Raw genomic sequence first — 17,925 nt, forward strand, 5'->3', positions numbered from 1 at the left:
GGAATGTGCTTCGATAAGGCAAGCCGTAGAGGCCTCCAGTGTTTGTCTCCCGGTGGCCAAAATTCGTATTGAAGGCCCTTTCGGAGTACTGGACACTGAAGCCGCCGTCTCGGCACATCTCCCGCCTCAGTATTCATATTTGTTTTCTAACAAATCTGAGGATTTGCTACGACGCAGGGGAATCGGGTTTAGTGAAGGGATAGTGCACGCCTTAACTCGTTCCAAGGCACGGGAGCTCGCGGCCAAGGCAGCGTACAAGTGTCCAGTAATGGAGGAAACAGGTTTGAAGGAGGATTCGTCCACCAGTACCGAACCGGACGGCCCTATAGGGGATGATGCGGAAGGTACGCCAGCTAATGAAGGAGTCAGGAAAGCAGCAGAGCCTGAAATGTCTCGCGAGGCAGAATGCAGGCAAAGGTTCTTGAATATAAGCCCTGCCACATTGATTGCTGAGCAGGAAAAAGATTCCACCCTGCGTAACCTAAGGCCTGACGTTAAAGAAGGTGTAGCCAAACAGAACGTGAGGTTCCTAAAGAGGGCAGGCGTCCTCTATAGAAAGTACACCAGTCGAAAGGGTGTGCAATTCGACCAACTCGTGGTGCCGCGTCCCTATCGTGAGCAGCTCCTGCACCTGATTCACGGGGGCTTTTGGACAGGGCATCTGGGCATTCGTAAAACAAAGGACCGCTTATTGTAGGAATTTTACTGGCCCGGCTGCTTTCGAGAAATAGAAGCATTTGTAAGAAGCTGCGACACATGTCAACGCATAGGCAAGCCCGGAGATAAGGCTAAAGCGCCAATGAAACTTGTTCCCATTATCACGGAGCCATTTCGCACGCTCATAATAGACACAGTGGGACCACTTCCTGCGACGCAGTCTGGCTATCGACATATTCTTACTGCACTATGCCCCGCAACGAAATTTCCCGAGGCAGTGCCTCTCAAGGAACTAAGCTCGGCGGAGATCGTCAACGCGCTTTTATCTATCTTCGCGCAAGTAGGGTTTCCCGCAGAAATCCAGTCAGATCAAGGATCCATCTTTACGAGCGCACTGACCTCGACGTTTCTGGAAAGGTGCGGTATTAAAATTATCCATAGCTCAGTGTACCACCCGCAGTCAAACGCGGTAGAGAAAGTCCACTCAGTCATGAAACGGCTTTTGCGAGCCCTTTGTTATGAGCACAAAGCCGATTGGGAAAGTTGCTTGACTGCAGCAATGTTCGCGCTTCGAACTGCACCGCACGAATCAACAGGTTCTTCACCTTCAGAGTTCGTTTACGGACGCTGCCTTCACTCCCCTCTCAGCATTGTTCGAGAAGCCTGGGAAGGCCGGATAGACGATCCTTCGGTTGTGGCATACGTGCTAGAGCTGTTGGACCGTCTGCACGCTTCTCAGGAATTAGCAGGGCAGGAAATGCGTAAGGCACAAAGCAAGGCTGAACGTTACTATGACAGGACGGCTCGCACGCGACGCTTTGAAGTGGGGGAAAAGGTAATGATCCTGAAACCCTCGTTGAAAAACAAACTAGAGGTTCAATGGGAAGGACCGGTTGACATAATTCAGAAATTATCTGAAACAAACTACGTAATCATGGTACCCGGAAAACGAAGGACACCACAAGTGTACCATAGCAATCTACTTAAACCCTACAGGCAGAGGGAAGCCATTGTGAACATGTCCCTTAACCAACCTGAGGAAATGCCTGTCGACGTTCCAGATTTAACAGCAGTGACGGAGACGAAAGGCATTCACGAGACCATTGATAAGTTAGTGGAACAGGCGGAGTTGAATCCCATTCAGAGGGCCGAACTGAGGAAACTCGTGTTTGAATTTAAAGACGTATTTTCAGACACACCGGGCAGGACGACTGCGATCGTTCAAGATATCGAGTTAACCTCGTCGGACCCTGTTCGTTCGAAAGCTTATCGCGTTTCGCCTCGTCAACGTGAAGTCATGACCGCTGAAATAAACAAGATGTTAGAGCTAGGTGTAATCGAACCAGGAGAGAGTGATTATACCTCGCCTCTTATCTTGGTTGAGGTCCCAGGGAAAGAGCCGCGGCCATGTATCGACTACCGCAGGCTCAATTTAATCACGAAGGACCAGACTTATCCAATACCGCATATCGAGGAAAGGCTTGAGAAAGTGAGGAGTGCTAATTTCATTTCTACGCTCGATATAGTCAGAGGGTATTGGCAGGTTCCACTGACCGAGAGGGCAAGCAGGCTTGCAGCGTTTATTTCCCCGATGGGAACCTTTCGTCCGAAAGTCCTGAGTTTTGGACTGAAGAATGCGCCATATTGCTTCTCTAGCCTTATGGACCAGGTGCTACGAGGAATGGAGGACTTTGCACTTCCCTATCTCGATGACATAACTATCTTTTCTTCATCATGGGCGGACCATATGCAACACCTGCGAACCGTGTTGTGTCGGCTACGAGAGGCCAACTTAACTGTTAAGGCTCCCAAATGCCAATTAGGGCGCGCGGAGGTAGCTTATCTAGGTCATGTAATAGGGCAAGGCCATCGTCGGCCTTCCGAGGTTAAACTGACCGCGATAGACAACTTCCCGCAACCACGCACCAAGCGGGACATCAGATCATTCCTTGGCTTGGCTGGTTATTACCAAAGATATATTCCGCGGTATTCCGAGATTGCGAGTCCTTTAACGGATGCTCTCAGAAAAACAGAACCAGAAACGGTAAATTGGGATGAGTAATACTTGTTGGGGGGCTAGTTGGTGCATGTTTCCAGAAGAGGGTTATAGCGCCGAAAAAACACAACACACAGCAAGCGAGACGGGACAGGCGCAACCGAGACGGGATGCGCCTGTCCCGTCTCGCTTGCTGTGTGTTGTGTTTTTTCGGCGCTATAACCCTCTTCTGCAAATTGGGATGACGCGGAAAAAAAGTATGCTGAAGAACGCACTAACGAGTCAGCCAGTGTTGAACGTGCCCGACTACTCTAAGCCATTCATTCTTCAGTGTGATGCCAGTGACAGGGGTATGGAGGTGGTGCTCTGTCAAAAGAAAGATGACGAGAACGAACATCCTGTACTGTACGCCAGTAGAAAGCTTTCCGTTCGTGAGGAAGCATACAGTGCATCAGAAAAGGAACGCGCCTGCGTAGTTTGGGCGGTACAGAAGCTAGCTTGCTATATCGCTGGCTCAAGATTCACCATAGAGACTGACCACTGTCCCCTCACACGGCTGCAGTCCATGTCTACGAAAAACGGTCGTATCTTGCGCTGGAGCTTGGCTCTTCAACAGTACACCTTCTATATTCGCTACAAGAAGGGTAAGCTTAACGGCAATGCCGACGGTTTAAGTCGTTGCCCCTAGAGTATCGAAAGCCTCATGCTCATCCGGGTTTCCGTGGCATATTTTTCGTGCATTCATATGTTTTTCCGAAGTGAAGCCGATTGTTAGCTGATTTTAATAACCACGTCTTAACGCTTTCAAGAAATGGCTGTTTTTAGTGTTAAGGGGGGAAGGACGCGCGTAGGAAATGGGAAAGGTGTAGCGGGTTTTCTTTTTTTTTAAAGCCGGGTGTGTCTTGGGGGAGAGTGGCCGTGTGCTCGCTGCTTTGTGGTTGTGGGTCCGGCACTGTTCTGGGGTGATTGCTTGCCCTCGCAGGAGACGCAAAGTTACGAGACCTGCTGGCAAAGACCAATTTCACCGGACCGGACCAAGGAGAAAAGTCAAGAGCGCCACCAAGGACGGAAGACCACTCCCCGGAATCTACCTGCTACGAACGAAGGGTTCGTGACCTCCACGGGGAATCCTGATACCGAAACGCCGATCCCTCGTACAGCGGCTGCTGGCCCCTACACGTCGGGATCTTCCTCCCCCGCCGGAGATGCTGTTAGGGTTGGCGTCTGACACCACGTGGCGACAGGTCATTCACCCGACCTTCCCGGAACCGGAGCCCACGTGCACCGGAGGAGTCATTCACCCGTCCTTTTCTGAACAAGAGCCCACGTGCACCGGAGGGGTCATTCACCCGACCTTACCTGCACCGGAGCCCACGTGTACCGGAGGGGTCGTTCACCCGACCGGATTCGTCGCTGAGAGGATCGACCTCTCCTGCCCGTGATTGGTATTGCAGGAGGAGGGGCCCTCTCTCCGTGCCTGTCACGTGTCATCGATGGACGCAAGATCCCGCCCACACTTGTAGAGAGCTATTTAAGGGGCTCCGAAATGTACTTTGATAGACTTCATACTTCAGACTTCATACTTCATGTTTTTCTTATTTTCTTTCAACTACCTTTGAATAAACCGTGCAAGTTTCGCACTAGCAAATCGTCTCGCCCCTGCTTGGTCGCCATGATCTACCGGACGCCTGCAGCCCGCCGACAACGCCACGCTACCCAATAAGTAATGTCGGTCGAGCTTCGTTAGGCAGGCGCCGCTACTTCTCGGCAGCAGTACGGTACGCTACCCTGGAGTACGCAACAAGGTTTAAAATATTCAAGGTTCCTTGACATTTTGCAGAAGAAGAGGTCGCAGTTTACCGGGTTTCCAAATGGGAAAACTGCGACGTTCATTTTACGGCTGCAGTGGATTGTTAGCCTCATCCCTGAATATCGAAAACAGAAACTCGTAGGATATGCCGGAAATGCAATATTTTTTATTGCGACACATTCTTTGCCTCATTCCTGGTCCTTCGCGCTAGGTAGTTAGGTATTTTCTGTCTCCCCTCGTTTTCGAACTCTGTTATAAAGAAATTCCTGACCGACAGTTTACCCGAATCTGCATTCCAGCACAGAAGCCCGACACTCAAGTCATTAGTTCAATTTCACACGGATCTCCAGTTGTGTCAAGGCCGACTATAGGTCTTTTAGATATTTGGCGTGTGCATCCCGTGCAGTTTCTTGTGTTTACCACGCCATGTATAATGATGTCACATGACCACTATATAGTTTAGCCAGACGTTCTATGCGGGTCGTATGTATGCTAATACGTCACAAAATAAATTAAATTCATTCACCTATGCCCGTCCTGTCCCCGCAACATCATATAACCTTAGAAGGACAGAAAGCTGAGCTAGTTGGTAAGGATTCATTATGCAAAATAGAAGTGAGGCGTGCAGACCGGGCACAAGAGTAGAGAAGTGGACAACACGAACGCCGTGTTCGTGTTGTCCACTTGTCTACTCTTGCGTCCTGTCTGCACGCCTCACTTCTATTTTGCATAATGAATCATATAACCTTCTTCAATTGTAAATACTTGTTTGTTTTCTTCTCCATGTGCAGCGAGTTTTGATAGGTAGGGGCACATTTTCACCTCTGTTACTCTTAAACAGCACTACTTGAATCGCAATCACTTTGCATAATATGCTTCTGAACAATATTTAACAAACTGAGGCAGGAATACATTTCAGCTACAAATTGAAGCAGGTGAACACTGTGTGCACGTCAACTTTACCTTAGTACTGGTCATGGCTTTTCTAATGTGCACATGCTTATAAACTCCTGAACCAATTTACTTTCTCAACATATGCTGTACTGGAATAAATAAATGGTAAGGCTGAAGCTTTGTTCATGAGTTCATTCAGCTTTCTGACTTACCATGAATCTAATGTCCGCAGAGGGAAAATTCCCCTACTGACCGCAAGTTGTCCTTCCTTTTCCTTTGGAGCTAGTAATGAACACCTACTGCTTGGGAAAAAGTATTGTTGAGCATCGCAGATGTATCATGAAAAGTGTACGCTGTGCTGAAAAAAAACGTCCTTTGCAAGACAAGTTGATTACTAAATACTAATTGCGTCTAATACAGCAAAATTTTTTGTAGCAGAATTATACTCACACACACGCAAACAAACACGCACTCACACACACACACACACACACACACACACACACACACACACACATACATACATATATATATATATATATATATATATATATATATATATATATATATATATATATATATATATATATATATATATATATATATGCTGAATCCTGTATATCAATCCATATATCTATATATCCTATATCGCTATATCAGCTATAGCTATATCATATCGCTATATATCAATCCTGAATATATATACATATATATATATATATATAGGCGCTCTGTTGTGTCTGGCTGCTCTTTTGAAATGTCCATATGGTACGCATGTTTATTTCTGAAGATCACCAACTGGCCTAGCTACGTCAACTATGAATAGTTAAACAGGTATATTCTGTGTTGTTTTCCAAAGTCGTGAAGCCGGTTTACGCTAAACCACCCAAATTACACGAAATACTATTTGAAGTTTAAGGCGCTGAGGTAGCTCAATTGGTAGAGCATCGCACGCGTAATGCGAATACGTGGGATCGTTCCCCACTTGCAGCAAGTTGCTTTTTAATCCACTTTCATTTCCACTAATTGAACATTTCTGTAATTCACTTAGTAACTAAACGCAATTTCCCCTATGTTTTCCTTGGTGTCATCGTTAGTTGTCTTCTACTGACATTATATATATATATATACCATTGCTAATTAATTTAACGCGTTTTTTTCAATCTGTGTTTACTATTAACGCATCGCACGCGCACTTGGAACCTTACAAGCTTCGTAATCCGATGCCCCAAGTAGATTTAAGCAAAAACGGCATTCTTAGTCTTTTGCGTAATCTAGACATAAAAAAGTCATCAGGTCCGGACAAAATATCTAATGTTTTCCTCAACACATACGCAGTCTGGGTAGCAGAGTACTTATACGTAATATACAAAACAAACGTCGTTAGAATCCTGTGTGATACCGCATGACTGGCACTTTGCAAGGATAGTTCCGATTCACAAATCTGGATCCCCTTTAGAACTAAATAATTACAAACCAGTTTCCTCTGCATCCACAACTTGTAAACTGCTAGAACACATTTTATTTAAAGCGATTATAACACATATAGAGAATAATCATTTACTTCATGCAAATTAACATGGATTTAGGGCTGGTTTATCTACAATAACACACTTAGCTGAGATAACGGGTGATTTTATGAATGCACTGAATAAGAGGGGTCAAATCGACGCACTGTTTTTGTACTTTTCCAAAGCGTTCGATGTAGTTCCGCATGTCGATTTAGTAACTAAACTGCTCTCTGTGGGCATTGAACGCAATATCATCCGTTGGATAGAATCTTATTTGTCCTCAAGAAAACAATACGTTGCTGTTAAAGACTGCGTTTCTGGTACATTGGAAGTGCACTCAGGGGTGCCACAGGGGTCAGCTCTTGGTGCTTTGTTGTTCTTAGTTTTTATCAATGACATCTATTTATCTGTTCAATCACCTGTGAAGGTCCGGTTGTTTGCGGACGATTGTGTTGTTTATACTAATGGAAATCATCACTCCGACCAAGTGAGACTTAATGAGGCGTTGCACTCAATTAGCGTATGGTGTGAAACATGGGGATTGAAGCTAAATAATTTGAAGACGGCAGCTATTACGTTTACCAACAAGAAAGAACCCTTAGATTTTGCTTATATTATTATTAATTCTTATAAACATAAAACCCTGCGAGTGAAGTATTTAGGTGTTACACTCACAAGCAATTTAAGTTGGGAACCCCATACAGAAAACGTTTGCAGCCACGCGCTAAAAAAGCTGGCATTTTTTAAACGGAAATTACGCCGTACCTCATCGACCGTTAAGTTAGCATACAAAGCGCTTGTCAGGCCAAAATTAGAATATGCGGATTTGATCTGGAGCCCCCATCAAAAATATTTAATCAAGAAAATAGAAAGAGTGCAAAATTTAGCTTTGCGGTTTATATACTCCACATACTCGCGTTTTTCTAGCGTGTCCGTTCTTCGCGACAGGGCGAAATTGAAAAAAACTAGCTCATCGCAGAATTGTATCTCGCATTAAATTTTTATATCAGCTGTACCATGGCCACTACAAAATAGCGCGTGAATGTTATTTACCTGAGCCCCCCATGCGGTCTGCTCGTACAAACCACAACAAAACAATTAAGCAATGATTTAGTAATCTTAACATCCATCAATATTCTCTTTTTCCCCATGCAATTTCACTATGGAATAAATTACCCGAAGAAGTAGTTAACGCTAATACAACAGAATCGTTCGTTCCGCTTTCAAATAACCTTTTCTTTGACCTCTAAATTGCCGCAATGAAAGCAGTTGCTTTTGCGTTACGCTTTTTCATTGTTATTTTGTTTATGTATTGCACTGTTGTATGTGCATGTTTATTTCTGTTACGTATAGTTTTACAATGATGTATGTACATGTTTTGTTGTGTTCTCAATTGCTCATTGACAGTTGTAATTTACGTTGCTGTGTGTACCCACTCCTGCCTGGGCCCGAATAGGGCCTGCAGTATATGTAAATAATATATATATATATATATATATATATATATATATATATATATATATATATATATATATATATATATATATATATATATATACCTGAAGCAGTTCTTGCTTTTCTGCGTGCCCCTGGATTTCAATCAAATTATTAATCACTTGACGGATCCAAAGAATATTATATAAATATATTGTCAAGTAGTCGTGACAATGAAGAACACAACGCCAAAACTACGGATGCGGAAACTAAGTTCTCAGTGGGCCAACCAGGGCCCACAAAAACACGCTACACTCAGAGCAGAGCGCCAGCGGCAAAGACAGTCGGCGATCGTCGAAATCTGATGTACGGGTCAAGCGCATCGGCTTTTATACATGACTCGTCGAATGTTCCACGGTAGTTCTGGGCTGCCCGCGTGCCTTCCAGAAACTACTACGCATTGGTGTCACGCATTCAATCTCATTATACAAGTATATATATAAGCACTCCGTACATGGTCAGGGAGCGAAGCTCCCTGACCATGTACGGAGTGCTTGGGTGGTGTTCCAAAGCACGGGCAATTTATATATATATATATATATATTGCCCGTGCTTTGGAACACCACCCAAGCACTCCGTACAGATGGTCAGGGAGCGAAGCTGAAACGGGCGGCCCCAGTGTGTGTATCACTGTCTTAATGCGGTCGGCTCATTAAACGACCGCTTAGTAGGCTGTCAGATCCTCAGTACGCAGTTGCTGATTGCGCTCGGCTGCAGGAACGTGTTCTTGTGCCCGGGCTGCAGCATCGGCACGGCGTAGTCACGCTCGTTCCCGATTCTGCTCGCGGTGTTGCTAATCGAAAACTGCCTGCTCCTCGAAAGTACCGATGACGCTTGGGAGCTGGGGAGAACTGCTGCACGCACGTTCGGCTGCGACGGAGAGCAATGACGTTGCTACTGGCGCAGCAATCGTGTGTCTCTTGCTTTCTTTTTCACGAATGTGCATGGGGTTGCCGCGTAGGAGTCTTCGACGTAAAGACGACAGACGAGCGGACTGGCGGACGAATTGGCTAGTCATATACACCATCGCTGTAATAAAGGTATGACGTCTAAGCCATGGCATATGTCTTGCTTCTGATGGTACACAAGTCGACAGGATAAACCACATTCACCGGCCATGACTACCTCGAAGCCTTCGCTCAACATTTTATAGCACGAAGGAACGTCGGCAGACGGCCGCGTCTACAAGTGGCTCCCCCTTTTCCAGATGAAGGCGGCTGAAGCATAGTAGACGCAGCGTGATCGGGTCAGCCGCTTCAACAAATACATCGCAGGGGAAGCGTTCAAGGGGTACATGGCACAGATATTCGGCGACAGCGAGTCATAGGACGACATAAAGCATGGCCCGCACGACCGCTTCGCTACCACCAATGGAGAAGCCTTCCGGCTTTTGATTCCCTACCAACTGAAAGGAGTGCCGACCATGAAGCATTCTAACGACGAGAAACGACCGACTCGGTTTCTTCGCCAACCTTAAACAGTGCCACATGATCTCTGGCTTGACTGTCGGTGTTCCTCCTGACGTGCGACTAGCGCTATCCAGACAATCCTAGGCAAATATAGCTGGTAGCGAAGCTTCCATTGAAGTCCATACGTTGAAAACATGGCGGATCATTGATGGTTCATGGATGTTAGCGCCAAGTGTGAGAGGATGGAATACTTCTTGTGTAAGAAAAAATAATCTGACGCCCTCTCGGGTAAAAAAACAAAAGTGACATCTTACTCTCAAAGGCGCGAAATTTGTTTCGGTGGCCTGCCATTACAACCGTATGTTCAAGTTCCCCGCCATTCGACTTTATGGGCGTCCCGATATTCCAGCGGGGAAAGCGATGCGGTAAATAGTCCGCTGTACAGGTGTAGAAGTCGTAGCCCTGAACAGAACATACTTTCTTTAAAGGGGCACGAAAGCTTTCGGTACAGATTGCTGGTCCCATCATCATACGCCAAGCCGGTCGGCCGGCGCAGTCGCTCGAAAACAGCTAAAGTCAACGATTATGTTGCGGCTCTAACTCACTGCTTTTCACTGGACAACCTAAAATACGATGAAACCACCCGTTCCATCAAATTTGGGCAAACGTCCACAAGCGAAGCAACACGTCGTGTGAGAGGGTGTATTGTAACTAATGAGCTTCAAAAGATGCATTGCATTGCAAGTGATAACGGCGTCAACGCTGCCTCTCATGCATGGTGGGCGCTGAAAATGGGTATTTATTGTTCATGATAACGTAAAATAAAGCTTTCTTGTCTCCTCATTCGCTTTGAAAACTGAATAAGAATTTTTTCGTTGTTGAGTTAATCAAACAGTGCCTCGTTTTAATTAAGAAGACGCCTTTTTTCACACTTTCGTTCCCTCCTCACATAGCCGCGCTTCAATTGTTTCTCGGATTACCACCTTCGCTGATGTCGGTGACAATTTGTGCTAGGTTTATTTGTACCTAGGTTTACACAACTTGTGCTGCTCTGACAAATTTATTGTGTGTTCTTTGCAGTTAGTATTTAAAAGCGTTGAATTACCGTCAGCTGGCTCGCAGCAGTTCTCGCAACGGACAGCGCATGTGCGCTTGACAGATCGCGGGAACGCATCCACACATGGCATGATTACATTCCCGGCACACGCGGCACTGACTTTCACTCCACTGACTTCTACTTACGTTGCTCCTCGATAGCTGCAGCAGGCGCATGATGCAGGACCACGTTCTTGAGGTTGCCGCTAAGACGGGAGACCATCTCATGTGCGGACTGAATGGAGGCTCCGCTTCCAGATCTCAGGTTGTGCGGTGAAGCTTGGTGTTTAAGGAGTCCACCCACAACGTCACAGGCATTCTTTCCATGCCTCGTAGCGGAAAATATCCACCTCACGGACGTATACTTAAAATGGCACAACTTATACAGTTGTTACCTATTGGTACCTATTTTTAAAGTTGCTCGCTGCACCATCTCTGGCGTATGTTACTTGGCAGTAGACGGGTGCTTTTCATCCAGCACTTCGTGCACTCTACCAAAGGCGTGGTGGGCGGGCAATGCGTCGTGATGCATGTCGTCGCTTTTGGGAGCAAAGCTGTCGGTGGCCTCCCTTGTTGTGGCGACACAGGTGAAAATGGATATTTGTTTCTTCTGCTAATGGCACGATTGTATTTGATTTGAGAGAAGGACCTCCCAGTTTTCCGCAATATCATAATGCAGAACAATGCTTACGCGCGGCTCGCACTGCTTTGCCTCGTGAATAGCCGCTGCTTGAATGCGGCGTATGTATTGGTGAGCAGTCTGTTTGGTCACCCATTTGCTGAGCTCTTTCGCAAAAAACGTTTGAGACGACGTCTTCTTGATGAAGTCACCGTTTTCCGAAACAGGAAATATGACCTCGTACGCATCGGCCATTCCCAGATTGGCCAAAGTAAGTATTTCACGCCATGGGCATCGCTCGCATTCACCTAACATACAATCTATGGTGGGGGAGCCGCAAAGGCAGAATGGTTTCATGCCTTCCGATGACATTTCCATGCCGGTTAGGTTCTCAAGTTCGGAGACACAAAGGTTAGCATTAGTGCAATAAATTCAAACGCAAACTTCTTGCTGTGGTGCGAGCAGGACGCATTTTGGACGCATGCTGTGAAGCTTCGACAAGGCTGTAGCACTTTCCGGGTGAGCTGCTTTGAACATCTGGAACGTCTCGCGTATAGAACCTGTCATAAATCGTTTTGAGACGTACTCTCTCTGGGCGTTCGTGATGACTGGCACATCATCATTCTTGTTCGGGCTCTGCCGCGAGCGCCAAAGTTCATCCTTGGTGAAGTTGTCGAGCGCAGCTTGTACATCCGATTGGCTTAAACTTGGTTTTGTGTATACGCATGAAAATCTGACCATATTCTATGCTTCGCGCGCCAATTTCTGGCCTTTCTGAGCATGTACGCTTTGACAGCTGGGACTGCCTCTTGAACGCGTTTGTTTTCGACTTGCGGTGGCACGATGGCTAAGAGACGGAGACACTCTCGATAGGACTTTGAAGCCTCGTACACTTGCTTCAAGTTATTTAAGTAGCCAGCGCATGCACGACATTCTGCCGCAGGCGGTTCAGGTGTACTGACGCTACCGTATGCAGCGCTACAAGTTGAGCGTATCTTTGTCACCACGACGCTCGCAATCTCGGCCTGTTTTCTCTTTCCGTAATATCACTGCTGCATTTGTGAATGAAAGATGGTGGCTTCAATAGAGAAAAACATCTGAAGGAAGGCGGACGTACCTGTTCTAGTCGTCAATCGCTTCTTCTTCCTGAAGGAATGCCTCGTATGCTCCATCGCGCATGTCACTAGATGAAGACAGGATTTCCTAAGGCACGCAAATCACTGCTGGCAGACCTTGTCGGTGACGCGAGCATCCTCAGCATGTTGCAGTAGCTTCCGCAGGGAGGCAATATCCTAAGCCTTTAAGCAACGAAATGTTTTTTTTTTCTGATTAAGCTTCCTTTCGTGAACGCGTAAATAATCGGCAGAGAATACTCGGAGCGAGCTATCAGCTGTATGCCTCGCGTGTATACTGGACAGCTATACCAAGTCGAAAGACTTGTACTGAACAGCACAGCACTCTTCCTGTCAATTTTTCTGCGCCGCTGTCGTGACTGAGCCTGCAGAATGTCTCAGGGTTTCATGTTTTATGAACAAGGCCGTCTAAAGCTTTTCACCGTGAAAACATGTCGGCCGTGCTAAAGTTATAAAAAGACAATGTCCGTCTGGCGCCCCAGTACACTCAACACTTACACTTACACTTACTCTACACAGTACACTGACCCCTGCAGTCCTCGGCGTGGGAAAGCTCGTGAACAAGGTGATTACAAAACATAAATTATCCAACTTCGGCAGCTTTTGGCTCAGTCGTGCCGCACTGCATTTTTCGGACACCTGAAACGCAGAGGTGAAGGTCGAGGTAAGACATGAAGACGTTATCTGTGAGCGACGCAGAAAACATGTGATAACGGGAAACGAAATAAATGGCTCGTGAAATGACTCAGATAAGTTATTAGAAGGGCACAGCATGTCGCTCGCGGTGCAACTGACGAAGGTTCCAGCATTCATTGCATGTGGGAGATGGTGTGCAGTCGGTGAAGTAGCACCTCCAGAATGGCGCTCCTGCTGATTATGGAAGTGCTCCCTCGCTTACGCTTTAGCCTGCCATCGCACCGTATACAGGCAATTTACTAGCACCAGATGCGTTTTCAAAAAGTCTGACTGCGTTTCAAAAAGTCTGCGTTTCAAAAAGTGACTGACTTCAAGAAGTCAGACACAACATGCACTCGCGGTGTGTCGCATGCTGTTGACAGGGGAATAACGGAGGCGTAAGTGCGATGTCCACAGAGGTTGTTAGCTGCAAACTCAGCACGCGTTAGCACTTTAGAAGGCGGCAGCACACCCCTCCCCCCTCCCACCGCACACGCTAAACACAAATAAAATCTGACAGTACGCTTTTGTTGAAAACAAGCTGCCAGAGCGAATTTTTGAAACAGCAAAGCAAGTGGAACTGGATATGCGAGAATGCAAACTGATAGAAAACCAGCAAAGTTACTGAAGCCAGTACGCTATACGTGAGCCACTTTAGCCCGTTATATCTTGCGTATAAAGCAAAGGAGGAAACATATTATCGAACCCATGTTTTGCACGATATAAGTGGAGTTCCACTGAAATTTTTGTTTAACAAATTGTAAGTGGAGCTTTTTTGTTGTATTTTTTCATAAAAGTGGTTTCTTTAACTATTTTTTTACTATTTTGTGTTTCTGTAGGAAGATAATATTTTCCATAAATGTTGCAAAAAGACACGTTTTAAGTTTGACAATTCTAGTATCTGTGTGAAATTGAAAACGCGCCAAAACGCATGAAACTACAAAAATTCTTGTATGGATCTTTTTTTACGTTTTTTAGTTGTGGACAGCATAAAGAAACTCCTGAAACTAATTTACAGTGAAGTGTTTTAAAATGAGCAGAAACATTTTTCGACACAACGTTTTGAGTTTGAATTCAATTCGGCCGTGAATCCGGAAGATATTATGGTAAGTAATAGGACGACGCTTGCGCCGCCACCTTCAAATATTTGTTTGGCTTACTGGGAACGCTTTTCTGTAATAAAAGTTTAAGTTTCGTGCAGTTTTATATTCCTACATGACATATAAAAAAGCTAGACAAAACACAAAATCGAGCGGACATGCATGTTCGATCTCTCATGAAATTACCCTCCAGCGTTTTCTCGACACCGAAGACATTTACCGTGAATGCATCCCCTGTTTCCTCGAGATCGCTCGTTCTTCCACAAAACGGCTCCACAAAGACAATAAAATGACGTGTACAGAACCATGCAAACGAGTCTTTTTTGGAACTGAAGAAACGCCTAAATGAAGAACCAGTGCTTCGCATGTACGACGCTTCAGGACCGTCTACTGCGATGCATCATGCTGCGAGAACATCATACTACGATGCATCAGGTAAGATGGTTGGTGCGGTGAAAAAGCAGCCAGATGACAAAGCCAATGAACATCTGGCTGCCTATTATCCCCGTAAATTATTCAAGCAGAAATTTAACTACATCATCACAGGTAGGATGGCTTGCTTTAGTGTATTCGCATGCTTCTTTCAAGCTTGAAAAAACTTTTATATAGCACGTATTGTGCAAGATAAAGCTGTATCGGAAGTATTTCATGTCGCTATACAATTTTCTCATTCACGCCTGTCATTTAACTATAATATTTCGGAAGTTGAAAAATTGATCGAGACTAATTGTGTAATTAGCCCGAATGCAAAAAATAGTCTGAGTATCTTCAAGCTACGCCAAGCAACATTGCCTTGGTTTTGTCCAGCTACGTGGTACTTGGATATTTTTAAATCTTGGTGCATAATAAATGGGACACCCTCTCTTCTGTCGTATCTCTATACCTCTCCCTCTCTCTATATAATATATATATATATATATATATATATATTCTGCTTTCATTTCGCGCATATCTTTCTTTTGCTGCCATCTCGTTCTGTCAATATGATTTTTGTTAGCATACCAAGTTGCCAACTTGCACTGCAGCATTTCAGCTTGAGTCCAGTGACTTCATTGTTACAGTAATTTAACAAGCAATGTCCCAACTAAGTACAAACTAGTAAATTTGCAGTTTAGATGCATAAAACAAGCAATAATTCATCAAACTAGAGTTTAAATTGACAAATTTAGGAAACGCTAGGAAATGTTTTGTATCCGAGTTACCGGAAAACTGATTTGGGACATTGACAGCACAGCTAGTCCTTAACATGCAATTTCTTACGTATTCTAGCAATGAGTTACATACAGGCAGCTATTACCACTCTTCGCCTCTATCAATAACCAAAGTCAAATTTCAGTGCTATGTGTCAACCACTATAATCACCAACATGTTCAAAGGAGGAAGCAAAACACAATACTCTTAATTCTATGTCCTCCAGAGGTAACGTAGTCAATCCAAAGGCACAATTCACTTATCAACGGCACATGGCCTGAAAACAATTATGCTCACATTTGCTGCTAAATCCAGTCCATCAACCTTTCATTGTTTAGTTTCACACCTTGCATAGAGCCTGCACCGCAATAGCAATGCATATTCGCATTGCGTAATCAGGTTATTTATACTGCTGTGCTCAGTTGCCGTCCTGCAAGTCTTTTCAGTTGTCACGCATTGTTATTTTTCTAATGTACTTCAAACAAATGAGTGTGTGTTAGTTTCAGCAGTGTAGCAGTATCGTAAATTTGATATCTAAGCCGATATTTTTTTCATAATGAAGTAAAGCGCTGTGTAAGTCAGAGGTCATTTGTAGAGCTATGATTCGTGCAAAAGCTTCTACCCCACGTTCAAGAAAAAACTGGAGGTACGACAGATATGAGATCTCAGATCTATTGATATATGTGGGGCAAATATACGTTTATGAATTGTTTCATAAATTCATTTCTGGAGCACCAATAAACAAAGGGGCGTGTTTGATCGGGTTAATAAAGTATCAACACAATAGCTGCTTGCACTTATTCACGCATAAGAGAACTAGATATGTACACAAATTGTCCATTAAACTTTTGAAAATTTACAGTAGAGATGAAGGCGACGCATTGGGGGCACAGGCTTTGTTTACCAAAAATAAAACATGTTCATCTAAGTGCTGTGACCTTACATTGGGGCAAGTCATCGTTTTGCAATATATATTTCAGAAATACATATGCAGTATAGCACATACTATTTTCACAGAGCCGAGTATGCCTACCAATAAATTTAGCTGTTTAAGAATGTATCTGTACTCATAGCACTGGAACATGGGAAGTGCGCACTGAGATCTGCATGTCTTCTTCTTTGTCGGCATACATGGATTATTTAGCCATCTGAATTTGGTCCGAGTTCCCTTTTCTGCGATGCGCTGCCGAAAATAAGTTTTTGCGCGATAGGGGATTGCGCGTGTTCTCCCTCGCTCGCCTTCGGTTTACGCCCTAATTCGTGCACTGGCCTTGTGCTTTAGGCGTTCATAAAGGTGAAGGAGTTCGCTGCTTGTAGACGACCCTATTTGAAGCACAGCGCAATAGTTTCAAGAACCCGGCAAATTCACGAATGATAACAAACGCGCACACAAACTGTCAATGGGAAATAAGGAAAATGCGCTATATACAAAACTGCGGTGCTATCACATAACAATCACAATACTGTTGCCCTCATGCAGGCACAATATGATTTTGCGTTCCCGAAGAATGTTCGTATGTAAGCAAGCACTGGCCTTCAACGCTATTTTACACGATGTGGACGTGGCGGATAATTTTTTTTCCTATTTTTAAAGAGGAGTTTTATGGGCGTTCCAGTAAACAAACACAATAGAACGACGTGGTAGATGCCGTTCAGGTTTTTCATGTTTAGCATGCAAATTTTACTTTATTTGCTTATTTTCTTGCCTTTTCTTTGGGGAACAAAACATGCCTAGCCTGTTGCCAGTGTTTCCGTGAATCCCTTGATTCCCATAATCTAGCGAAAACCAGTGGAATGATGACGCAGCACGACGATGAGAACATGCCGATGGCTATGCTGTCGAGCCAGCTGTTTTGTTTTGGCAAGCAATCAGTAAAATGGCGAATGCTACTTCGGTGAAAGTCGATACATGGCGAAGACGTACTACAAGCATCATGTACGAAAAATATCAAATTGTTTCAAATTGTTTCGGTTGATGTTTTAAGCAAGCCTAATTTAAAATCAAATAACTCATTGCCCGTCTTGCCAAATGATTTACTAAAGCAGTCGGTGCCAACTGGTTTAGCTAAGAAGCGATACAACTGGTGAGTGAAAGATGAAAGTTTGATTTCGCAGAAATCATTTTTATAACCAGGCTGTGCTCTAATAAAACCTTAGTTTGACTTTAAAAATCTGCACCATTTCTGAGTGTGGCATGTTGTAATCGTTTGCAACAAGTACTTGTAAAGGAAGAAGGATAGTAATTTGCAGACGAAGCAGTGGCGGTGTAGCAGTGTGTACATGCTTTACTCTTTCGTCTCGGCTTCACAGGTTTGCGCTACCGGCCCGCCTACACAACTCT

The sequence above is a fragment of the Dermacentor variabilis genome, chromosome 8 (genome assembly GCF_050947875.1).
Source record: "Dermacentor variabilis isolate Ectoservices chromosome 8, ASM5094787v1, whole genome shotgun sequence".
Lineage (NCBI taxonomy): Eukaryota > Metazoa > Arthropoda > Arachnida > Ixodida > Ixodidae > Dermacentor > Dermacentor variabilis.